Here is a 12,236-nt window from a genome sequence, read left to right on the forward strand (position 1 = left end):
CAGCTCTACACCTTGTTATCTCTGTAGTTCTTTGCTTTATTTTACCTTTGTCCTTCTTTGCTGAAATCTAAATTGCTCTCAACTGTCAGGTCTGCTGCTTTTTTCACCAATTTGTATGCCCCTTCTTTGGTTTGAATACAATTCCTAATTTCCCTTGTTGACCAATTCTAGGCCCTTTTCCTGTTTTATTTTGTTCCAGACAGGAATGAACAATTGTTGCAGTTCTTTTATGCACTCTGTAAATGTTTGCCATTGCCTAGTTGCCATCATCCTTTTAAGTAATGTTCACCAATTTATCACAGCTAGCTCACACTTCACATCAGTGCAGCCTTCTCTATTTAGATTCAGAGCCCTAGTCTCAAAATCAATTTTGTCACTTTCCACCTTAATGAAAAATTCTGTCATATTATGGTCACTTATTCCCAGGGGCCTCACAGAGCTAGACTGTCAATTGTTCTTTTTTCATCACACAACATCCAATCTTGGATAGCCTATTCTCCATTTGGTTCCTTAATGCACTGCTTTAGAAAACCATCTCATACACAGGAATTCCTGCTCAAATGATACTGCTCCTGATTTAATTTGCCCAAAATATTGCCCTTAAGCTTGTGAAGCTAAATAGATCAGAAAAGTAGTGAAATAAATTAAAAAAAACTGCTTTAACAACAGATACTCTTGCTTCTGTTGAAGTGGTAGATAGTGGTAGAAAATATTGGAAGAAATTTTTAAAAAGAAATTCAGCAGTAACCCCCATTGAATGCTACTTCAATAAGAAGCCAGTGTGAGATAGTGTACACTCAACAAAATGCCTGAATGATAAAAGATTGAACATTGATATTACAGCTTTAAAACAGATAATGGAGGTTGACGGGTTTCCAAATTGAAATCAGTGGATAGTAGCAGTCAACTGTCTAACTGTTTTGTGAAAAAGTGCAAATTTCAAGAAAATGTTTGAAATACTGGATAAAGGACAGTTGGGATTTTTATATACACTAAAAGTGGGAATACAACATGTCATCGTCTTGCACAATGTTTTCGTATTGCAATTTTGAACTGTTTGTTTCTCATTTTTAAAATACATTATTCTAAAAAGAAAAAAAGGGAATCTATTATCTTCTAATAATAGGATCTGAAAACTCAAGTTAAGAGACTTTGAGTTAATAAATTATAATATACTGTCAAGATTATTTTTATTTCAAGTCTAGAGAACTAGATTGCCCATTAGATATGCTGTATATAAAACAGCCACACGACAGGTGGAATCTTGTAGCCTAGCTATGTTCGACTATGCATGATGCCCAAAGAGGAAACAGGCTATAATTTTTCATCAGATACAATCCTTGTGCTATGTGGTGAACATAGTTGATTTATTATGCTGTTGAAACAGGCCAGCAGGATATCTGTGCAAAGTAAGTAGGCCCTTTCCAGTGCAGTAGTCAATGGGAGCAACAACATTATGCTGCGTGCTTTAACTATTACCAGTAAACTGACTGTAACATTGTCTAAAGTTAGCTGATAAACCTAATTTTATCATAACACGCAAGGTGACAATGGTGTTGCGAGAACTTTCTCTAAATTTTGCTCTGGAGTTGCCTAGTGTAAGAATCCACAACTACACTGATCGTTGACAACTAATTTGGCAATTTATGAGGGCAAATGCTGACATTAATTGATACAACAGAAGTAAGGTTTGCGAACAGGATGTGTATGCTCTACACAAGATTTATTTAACAGGTCTTCCCACCAACACTAGGTTCAGGAAAGCAGCAACATACCAGTCTCGCTATTGTCACTTTCTCTGCTTACTGGTTTGTCTGGCCCTATACTCCTTCCAATGCTTTGAAGCAGAATTAGGAAACCTGGTAACAGGTCTTCAGGCCAACTCTTCCTTTGATCTTCTCTCCATTCCTCTTTTTGTACTTCAATTTTATTGACAGACATTTACTTAATTTCCTACGATATAGAGGATGTTGTCCTGATCCATCTTGTTCAACAATTTCCCACTAATCCTATAATCTCTCTGCCTTTGCCATCTCTAAGAACATGACTTTATCTACCGCAGCTGTCAATTTATTATTCCATCAATTCAACTCTCCCCAAACCTTGTCAGTCTTCCACTCCTGCTACTCTGTCATCTCCAATCTTTGAGATGACACTACAGGTACCCTCTTGCAGATAATGTTATCTCAACAGTAAACCCTGCAGGATTCTACTCTACATACCCCGATATTCCACATTCATAATCCAATCCACTTCAACACACTGTCAGTTAAACTTATGAATGTGTTTTCTCGGAGGTATCTTAGCAAAACGTTATTGAAAAGTTAGTGTTCAACATTTGTATTATACTACTCTGGCATGGCTTGTCTTAACCAATAATTTTATTTCTTCCAAAGTCTTCCACTACTTTGCATCTTTGGATGAAGCGCTGTCTGCTCTCTTAAGTAGTTGTAAAAAATTGTATGGCATTATTTTGAAGAAGAACAGGGAGTTATCCCCGATGTCTTTATGAACATCACAAAAGTTGATTATCAATCATTGACATTTGTGGGAGTGTGCTGTAAGCAAATTGGCAGCTGTATTTCCTACATTACAACAATCACTATACTTCAAAAGTATAAGATAATAAAGAGTGGGCCACTCAGCCCATCATCCCTGCTCCATTATTCAAAAAACTCAATTAATGACATTGACTTCACTTTTCTGCTTGTCCCATAAGTCTTTATTCCCTTGGCCTTTCTCATTCTTCTTATCTAAATCCATCACTTCATACTTCTCTGCATTTCACTTGTATGACAAGTTACTTCCGAAAATTATTCATTGGTTGTAAAATGCTATTGGTTGGTTCACAGTTCTTCAAAGCTTTATTCTTAATTTTTTATTCCAGAATAGTCACTGGACTGATGACAGACTATTTGGTCTCCAAATTCCTGATCCCTTATTAAATAGCGTGCTAGATCTGTCTCTACTCCTTTGCCCATCAAATTCCCAGTATCTCACCCAGTACATTCATGAATTATAAAAATTACATATATTCCATCCAGTCAGTTTATTTATTTGATCCAATTTCAATATCTAGTTTCCAACACTGTAAAAATGCCAATTTGATTACACCTTCAATCTCACTGTCTTGGAACATTTCTTTCTGCATCAATATGATCTAATCGTGTTTCTCTGATGAGAGAGGAGCCCTATGGCCTAATAAGACTATGGCAACTTTAGCTTTATACCTCCACTTCTAAAGATTCCTCACTTGAATTTATACATTCTGATTATATTCAAATCTGATGCTTTGACTGAAGTCTTGTGTAATGCTTTTAAAGCAAATCCTCATCTGAAATTTGTTTTGCACTTATTCCATTTTTATATAGATCAAGTACTCTCAGCTCAACCTCATTCCTTGACACATGCCAGAAATGCATTGCAAGGAGGGTTCTCCTAGGGCTCCTTGTATATATTTGACATTTACTTGTATCCAAAATGATGGCAACACTAATTTCTGCCAAAACAAGCTGAAAATAGCATGACGTACATTTTCCACATTGGCACAATGTTGCACATCAATTTCTGTTCAGTGTTACATTGCTATTACTTTGCATGCCAGTAACCAGCATGGGTAATTTGAAATGGAAATCACAAATACACAATGGAATGTTGCCAACTAAATTCAAATCTTTCAATTAATTATAGAAATCCAATTCAGCCCAAACAGGCAATGTTCCTGAAGTCTTATAGAGTTTCTGATCTTTACATTAACTTTAGTACAATACAGCAATCATATTCACTACCCAATGGGCTGAACTTCCATCTTGTTTGCTTCTTGCTTCTAGCTTCCGAAAAGCTTCCCAATCACCATCCTGTCAAGTCAGGCCCATGCTTGCTCATCCCACTCTTAAATCCTGCGCTAGCCACAGGCAGCCCATTAAATACCAGCTCCTGCTCATCACATATGTTAAACCGAAACATTAAGCATCCCTTTGCTTCTTTCTGACCCAAAGACCAACTCCCAACCACCCATTTTCTTTCATGCACAGTCTCCTGCGATATCTACCTTCAACTTGCTACCCATTGGCTAACGTAATCATTTTGTATCCTGAGCTTTAATGGGAATAATGTAAAAACAAATTACAGGAGCTTATGACCTTGTTGTATATACAAGGTCAGAAATCACACCACACCTGGTTATAGTCCAACAGATTTCTTTGTAAGCTCAAGCTTTCAGAGTGTAGACCTTCACCTGACGAAGCGGCTATGCTCTGAAAGCTTGTGTTTTCAAATAAACCTGTTGAACTATAACCTAGTTGTTGAGAGATTTTGGACCTTGTCCACCTCAGTCTAACACCAGCACCTCCTCATGGTTGTACATACAAGTGGGACAGAGGGAAGGAAACACTTACAAAAATTGAAAAATGAATGAGACAGGAAAAGGGAACTACAAATACAAGGATAGAAAATGTGAGGGAGATGGAGCTTTCTATCATATTGAAGTTAGCAGATTTGCTCAAACCATAAGGATGGTATTGGGATTGCTAGCTGTTTGTTTATGAATAAGTTCTTTGCATCAGGAGCTGGTAGCTCAACTGTCACTAAAGAACAGCAATCACACAGTAAAGGAAGAATTCCCTCCAAGTAGCGGAACTGGAACAGAAGGAATCACTGTTTAACATCCCATTGGAGGAAAGCTCTTGAACTCCAACAATGTAATATACCCTCGTTACATGAAATTAAACGGCAACCAAAGTTGGGTACTCAAAATCTGAAATGGGATTTCAAAGCACAAACCTCTGACTCAGAGCTATTACATCCAATGCCTTGTACATAATGTAGTATATTGATACATTTTTCTGTGTATCCTTTGACTCGTGGCAACAGGAGGTTAATTATTTAAAAACAATTTGGAAGCAAATGCAAAAAAGCAAATGAAAGTCAATCTCGACATGTGTGAGGTGATGCACTGGGGCAGGATAGCCCAGGCGAGGTAATATATCATGAACGGTACCACACTGGAAGGCACCGAGAATCAGAAGGACCTTGGTGTGCATGTCCACCAGTCCCCTAAAGTAGTGGGACAGGTAGATAAAGTGGCTAATAAGTCATATATGATAGTTGCCTTTATTAGCCAAGGCATATAGTTTAAAAGCAGGGCGGTTATGTTGGAACTATATAAAACATTGGTTAGGTCATGACTAGAGTATTCTGTGCAGTTTTGGAATCCACATTACGTGAGAGGTGTGATCGCACTGGAGAGGATTTACCAGAGTTTTAGTTTAGAAGAGAGATCAGTTAGACCAGGGTTATTGTCTTGAAGTGGGTGAGACCAGAGGTGGGGGGGCGCAATAACATTGAAGGGCATAGGTGGAACAGACAGGTGAAGGGATCAATGACCAGGGGAATATATTTAGAAGGCTGAGAGGTATTTACTTCACTCAGAGGCTGGTGGGAATCTGGAACTCCAAGTTATGAACCAGGCTTCCACAGCTGAATCTCGAAGCTTCACCCCAGTACAATATGTTAACGAAGCCCATTAACTTATCATCCAAATACATGTTTTTTGGTCAGTTAATTGGTCAATCAGGTGATTGACAGGTAAAGGATTCAATTAGCACATTATTAAACGTCCAAAAGTAGTTATTGGGAAATCTATAGAGATCTTGTCTGTCCTCGAGGGAAAACTCACTTTCTTCCCAACAGGACTCATCTGACTTAATTAAATTGAGTTAGACCTCATGGCTCTGCGTAGGTTAAGCATGCATCATGTTGGGAGTTTAACAAGTGAAAACAGCAAGCTTTCTGCTATCTCCCTAGTTCCCAAGGCATTAGAATTGGAGATTCCAGCTCTGAATGATAGATTTACAACTTAGTTTATTATTGTGCCATGTTGGCTAGTTAAATTATCAACAATATTCTGGTTTCCAGATATTGGATTAGAAGGCAACTCACAGAGATTGAAGTTGGTTCTAAATTTTCATTTATACGACACTTTGGAACCACCTTAAACTAAGGCATAGTCACTAGTTCTGGGTCATATGACAAACATATTGTTAATCCAGGTTGGCAGGCTCTCATCAGTAACATGTTAACAGAAAATATTTAATCCTTATGGCAGGGCCTTTGACAGAAGGAAAATACGCTTCATGAGGCCCACTTATGCACTGGTGCACTGAGGCCACTGCAGTTCTAAGCACTCTCCCTCCCCTGACATTATCTGTTTTTACTACCAATCTTTCAGTTTGATTCTAGATAGCGCACATGAGCCACAGGACACAACCCTTGGTGCTGGGTCCACTGCTTTTCGTCATTTATATAAACAATTTGGACATGAACATGGAGGTATGGTTAGTAAGTTTGCAGAGACACCAAAATTAGAGTTGTAGCAGACAGCGAAGGAGATTACCCCAGAGTACAATGGAATCTTGATGAGATGGGCCAATGTGCCAAGAAGTGGCGGATGGAGTTTAATTTATTGTGAGGTGCTGTATTTTGGAAAGTCAAATCACGGCAGGACTTATACGCTTAATGTAAGGTCCTGGCAGTGTTGCTGAACAAACAGACCTTGGAATGCAGGTTCATAGTTCCTTGAAAGTGGACTCGCAGGTAAATAGGATAGTGAAGATGGCATTTGGTATGCTTGCCTTTATTGGTCAGTGCTTTATTGAGTATAGGAGTTGGGAGTTCACGTTGTGGCTATACAGTACATTGGTTAGGCCACTTTTGGAATACTATGTGCAATTCTGGTCTCTCTGCTTTAGAAAGGGTGTTGTGAAAATTGAAAGGGTTCAGAAAAGATTGACAAGGATGTTGCCAGGGTTAGAGGGTTTGAGCTATAGGGAGAAGCTGAATAGGCTGGGGCTATTTTCTCTGGAACATCGGAGGCTGAGGGGTGACCTTATGGAGGTTTATAACATCATGAGGGACATGGATGGGGTAAATAGACATGGTCTTTTCACCAGGGTCGGGGAGTCCAAAACTAGAGGGCATAGGTTTAAGGTGAGAGGGGAAAGATTTAAAAGGGACCTAAGGGGCATTTTTTTTATGCAGAGGATGGTGCATGTATGGAATGAGCTGACAGAGGACATGGTGGAAGTTGGTACAATTACAACATTTGAAAGGCATTTAGAATAGACAGGGTTTAGAGGGATATGGGCCAAATGCTGGCAAATGGGACTAGATTTATTTAGGATATCTGGTCAGCATGGACAAGTTGGACCTGTAATCTAGAATGAAACATGAGATTTGATAGAAACTTACTGTGTGCACAAGAAGCAAGTCACACAAACTTTGAGGCAATGGATTATGAAAAATGACCCAAGACAACATTTTCTTTTGCTCTTCTTGTCTCAGGATCAAATGTAACACCAAACGATTCACTATCTCAATGGAACATCTCATAATTTGAGTATTAGTTTTAAAAAAATTCTGTCAAAACCTTTCATCTTACACTTATTAGAACACCACTCAAGAAATACCAATTTAATGACAAACCAACACTTATACTGCACAAGAGCAGACTGCTGAAGAATTATGCTGACAACCAATTTATGATTATCAGACAGGCTAGCAGCACACTTGCAAGTACTGGAAGCTATATATTAATACAATGATTTATTCTTTGCAGACAGAAATAAACATATAAACTCAGTGCTTGTTTCAATAGAAAATAGGCAACCACCATTACCTTATTCATTTCTTTTGACCCATCGTAGTCAACTTGCTTTGTTTAAAATTTAAACAGAGGTAGGCGGCAAGCTGTCAGTCATCATTAACTGATGCATTTTCCATAGAACCGTCTCTACTGAAGAGTCCACTTGCTAATTATTCACCATTTTTCTCTCAAACAATACAAAATTTATTGTCTCTTTACATTGGCGCTTTCCTTTGAGCTGCACTGAAGAGTACAAAACAAAAAGTTTTGATAATATGTCTTTTGTCAGCAATATTCATTCTTTACTACCAAATGACTATCTAAAAGATACACTAAACAACTTGAAAGTTTTTCACAGCACCTTTTACACCATTGGTTTCTACCACCTGGAAGAACAATGGCAGCAGGTACATGACCTGCACATTCCCCTCTAAGTCTCACAACTCTTTTGACATGGATTTATATATACCAACTTTATTCCTTCGTTGTTGGGCCAAAATCTTGAAATGTCATGTTGTAATAGCACTGTGGCTGCACTTAAGCCAGTGCCTGGTGGATCAAGAAAGTAGTCCACCAGTGCCTTCTCAAACGCAATTAAAGATGGGCAATAAAAGCTGGCCAACAATATTCACATCCCAGGAATGAATTGCAACAACAGAAAATTGAATAGTGAAAATTGAATAGTGAGAAACACCTTCAGTAAACTTCGAAAGGAGAAGAAAACAAATTAAAATCAAAAGATTAAAATTGTGGCATGACTTCTAATTTCATCATGGCAGATTCAATCACGTATGTAAATAATATTATTGGGATACGTCGATCCACTTCAGATTACACACAAATTCCTCTCATGTTGCGAGAGGATAAATATGGAAAAGGTCACTAAGTGACTTGCAATCAGGCTCTAATTGGCTCAGCAAATACAGCAACTGTGACCTTAAAAAGGACACATCAACTTACACACAGTTGTAATTTAACGGAATTATTTATTAGACAACATAATTGAGAAAATATTCTCCAATTTAATATAAGAATCATAAGGTAGATCTGTTGGTCATGGGAGCAGGTGAATTTCTCATTTATTTATTCTCACCTCTCAGACATTTAAAACTAATTTTTCTGCTTATGTCTCTTGGCCAGCATATTTGCAGGTTTCTCCCATTTTTAAAACCATTTGGCTGTCTATCGCGTTGTACAAGATCAGGGAGCATTGGCTTGTGGACTAATGTTTCCTCTGGGAAGGTGGCTCATCCAGACATCTCTGCTGTGAAATTAGAAACTCACTGACCTGAAGACCGTACATAAAGAGGCTAAGTGATGTTTTCATGTTGGCAGCACTTTGATCTTGCTGCCTGCATTTACCAGAAATAAGGCCACATCCATAAATAACAAGAGATTGGCTGTAGAGGGTTTCTTTGTGATTTGTTCTTCAGTAGAAGTATCCAAATTATACCCTACATTTTAGTGCAGGTCATTCTCACATTTTCTGATTTCAAGTTACTTACCATGTAAAACTTCATTACCTTTTAAATTTATGACACAACATTGAAAAGATGGACCACAGTACAAGTCAGACATGCCTTTATAGTCTACACCCAAACAGTCTTGTAGAAAATTTATTTCAGCAATTGAAGCTTTTAGAACCTCACGCTTGTCTTATGAATTTGTACCACTGATTTCTCCACTTGCACAAGGTTAAGCTGACTTTCTATTTGAATGTCAAGAGTGCTTAGCAATAAACTAATTATTCAAAGCCAGTTTTCTAACAAAATTGCAGGAAAGAAAGCCAGGTTGATTGGCCGCCTGTTCAAAATAACAATTTACTTTTGCAGCAAAAAACTTGAACCATGAGCCCTTAGCCTGTTTGAAATATGGAAATCTACTTGAATACAGAGTTGAAATTTGTACGTCAAAGATTAAAGGCTAGTAAAGGAAGAAATTCTGCAAGTGATGCAAATAACCAGCAACCATTTAATTTACTCCACTGAGATTTGAAGCTAAAAGGCTAAAAGACACACTTTTCATTGCACATCCCTAATTGCCCTCGAGAGGTGGTGATGGCGAGCTGCTTTCTTGAACTGACGCAGTCCACGTGGTGTAGGCATACCAATAATAAGGAACGTTTGTAAGCAGACATCCTGATTCTGGTTACAGAACAATTGTAGAGGGGAATTTCTGTAATCGAGCAGCTGCATTCCTCGTTCACAACTTCAAAACAACTAGCTATTGCCATGACTCTGGTCAGAATAGTGTGCTGGAAATCAAGCCCACTAGTCCACAAGTTATAGAAGAGTAAAATAAGACCATAAGACATAGGACCAGAAATTAGGCCCATCGAGTCTGCTCCACCATTCATTCGATCATGGCTCATAAGTTTCTCAACCCCATTCTCCCAGAAACCCTCAATCTTCTTGACAATCAAAAACCTATCTATCGCTGTCTTAAATACACTCAATGATCTGGCCTCCACAGCCTTCTGTGGCAGTGAATTCCATAGATTCACCATTCTCTGGCTGAAGGCGTTTCTCCTTATGTCTGATGTAAAAGCTCCTCCCTCTATTCTAAGGCTGTGCCCTCGGCTCCTAATCTCTCCTACCAATGGAAACATCTTCTCAACATCCACTCTGTCCAGGCCATGTAGTATTCTAAATTTCAATTAGATCCCCCCTCATCCTTCTAAACTCCATCAAGTATAGACCCAGAGTCCTAAAACGTTCCTCATATGTTAAGCTTTTCATTCTTGAGACCGTTCTCATGAATCTCCTCTGAACCCACTCTAGGGCCAGTAAACCCTTCCTGAGACATGGGGCCCAAAACTGCACACAGTACTCCAAATGTGGCCTGACCAGAGCCTTATAAAGCCTCAGAAGTACATTCCTGCTTTTATATTCGAGTCCTCTCAAAATAAATGCCAAAGTTGCATTTGCCTTCCTAACTACTGACTCAACTTGCAAGTTTACCTTGAGAGAATCCTGGACTAGAACTCCCAAGTCTTTTTGCACTTCAGACTTCTGAATTTTCTCTCAATTTAGAAAACAGTCCATGCTTCTATTCTTCTTACTAAAGTGCATGACCTCACACTTTCCCATGCTGTACTTCATCTGCCACTTCTTTGCCCACTCTCCTAACCCGTCCAAATCCTTCTTCAGCCTCCCTGCCTCCTCAATACTACCTGTCCCTCTACCTATCTTTGTATCGTCTGCAAACTTAGCCAGAATGCCCACAGTTCCTTCATCTAAATCATTAATGCATAAAGTGAAAAGTTGCAGTCCAAACACTGACCCTTGCTGAACACCACGGTCACCAGCTGCCATTCCGAGAAAGACCCTTTTAACCTCACTCACTGCTTTCTGCCAGGCAGCTAATCTTCTATCCATGCTAGCACCTTGCCTCGAACACAATGGGCCCTTATCTTACTCAGCAGCCTCCTGTGCAGCACCTTGCCCAAGGCCTTCTTGAAGTCTAAGTAGATAACATCCATTGGCTCTCCTTGGTCTAACTGTTACTTCCTCAAAGGATTCTAACAGATTTGTCAGGCATGACTTCCCTTTGATGAAGCCATGCTGACGTTGCCCTATTTTGCCATGCATTTCCAAGTATTCAGAAATTTCATTCTTCACGACGGACTCATTAATTTTACCCACGACCAAGGTTAGGCTAATCTGTAAATTTCAGTCTTTTGCCTTACTCCCTTTTTAAAACAGGGGTTTAACGTTAGCAATTTTCCTGTCCTCTGGGACCCTCCCTTACTCTAGAGATTCCTGAAAGATGACCAATTTCTTCTCTAGGATGATTAATGCTTGACTATGGCCATAATCCAAGATAAAAGCAACTCACACCAGGTTTCATTAATGAAAAAAAAGTATGTGTCCTCTAATATGGCAAAGACATTATTAATTACTAATGCAAAAATAAACCACACCTCCTTCAATCACAAAGGTATACATTTACCACACATAATATAGACAGACTTTGTTAGGAATTTTGTGGGTGGATGATATAGGTAAAATATCACTTCATTGCCAACTGCTGGAATCCTCAGCATGGCAGCTGATGTGGTGGACTTGGGTCTTGGCTTGAATTAGAAATTTTCTTGCTTTTTGCAAAGTCATCATCCAAAGCGCTACTTTGGATTAATCCAATCCCCGCTGCTGGCTAGGTTTTTTGTAACACCAAAAACACTTCGAGCCAATATGTCTCAAAAGTATCCAGTTTCTTAAAAACAAGTAACCAATAAGTAACCACACAGCTGCACATTCCTTTGAATTATAAAAAAATTTGCTTCTCTGTAACAAAGCAGTCTAAGCCTCCATTTTTCAGTTTAAAACGTGTGTAGGCCTTACGGCATGACCCACTGGGGTAGTACTCTGGAAATCACAGGTCATCACAAGTGTTAAAAACTGTAATCCAACAATCCAAAATCCCCCTTTCACCTGACTGATGAAATCAGACAAATGGAAAACACACAAGGTTTTTGTACTTAACAAGAAAACAGCTATTCATTGCAAACAGTTTTTAAACTAAGATAAACAAAAAAACACAAATTGTTAACTTTTAATGCTACTACAGCTTCAATTCATCCCTTCACAAACAG

The 12,236-nt window shown here is 38.7% G+C and overlaps 1 long non-coding RNA gene across 2 annotated transcripts in view; it reads right to left on the reverse strand.

The window, feature by feature from the left end:
• The window catches only part of LOC125488398, a 22,925-nt gene extending 15,039 nt beyond the window's left edge, over positions 1–7,886 (reverse strand). The window contains exon 1 of one of the 2 annotated variants that reach the window (XR_007266310.1): positions 7,676–7,886. This is a non-coding gene — a long non-coding RNA (uncharacterized LOC125488398). The remainder of the gene's footprint in view (positions 1–7,675) is intronic. The other variant, XR_007266309.1, reaches the window with a different exon arrangement.
• Positions 7,887–12,236: the final 4,350 nt, after the last annotated feature.

This window comes from Rhincodon typus, unplaced genomic scaffold, assembly GCF_021869965.1.
Source record: "Rhincodon typus isolate 14 unplaced genomic scaffold, sRhiTyp1.1 hic_rhity00000677, whole genome shotgun sequence".
Taxonomy (NCBI): Eukaryota; Metazoa; Chordata; class Chondrichthyes; order Orectolobiformes; family Rhincodontidae; genus Rhincodon; species Rhincodon typus.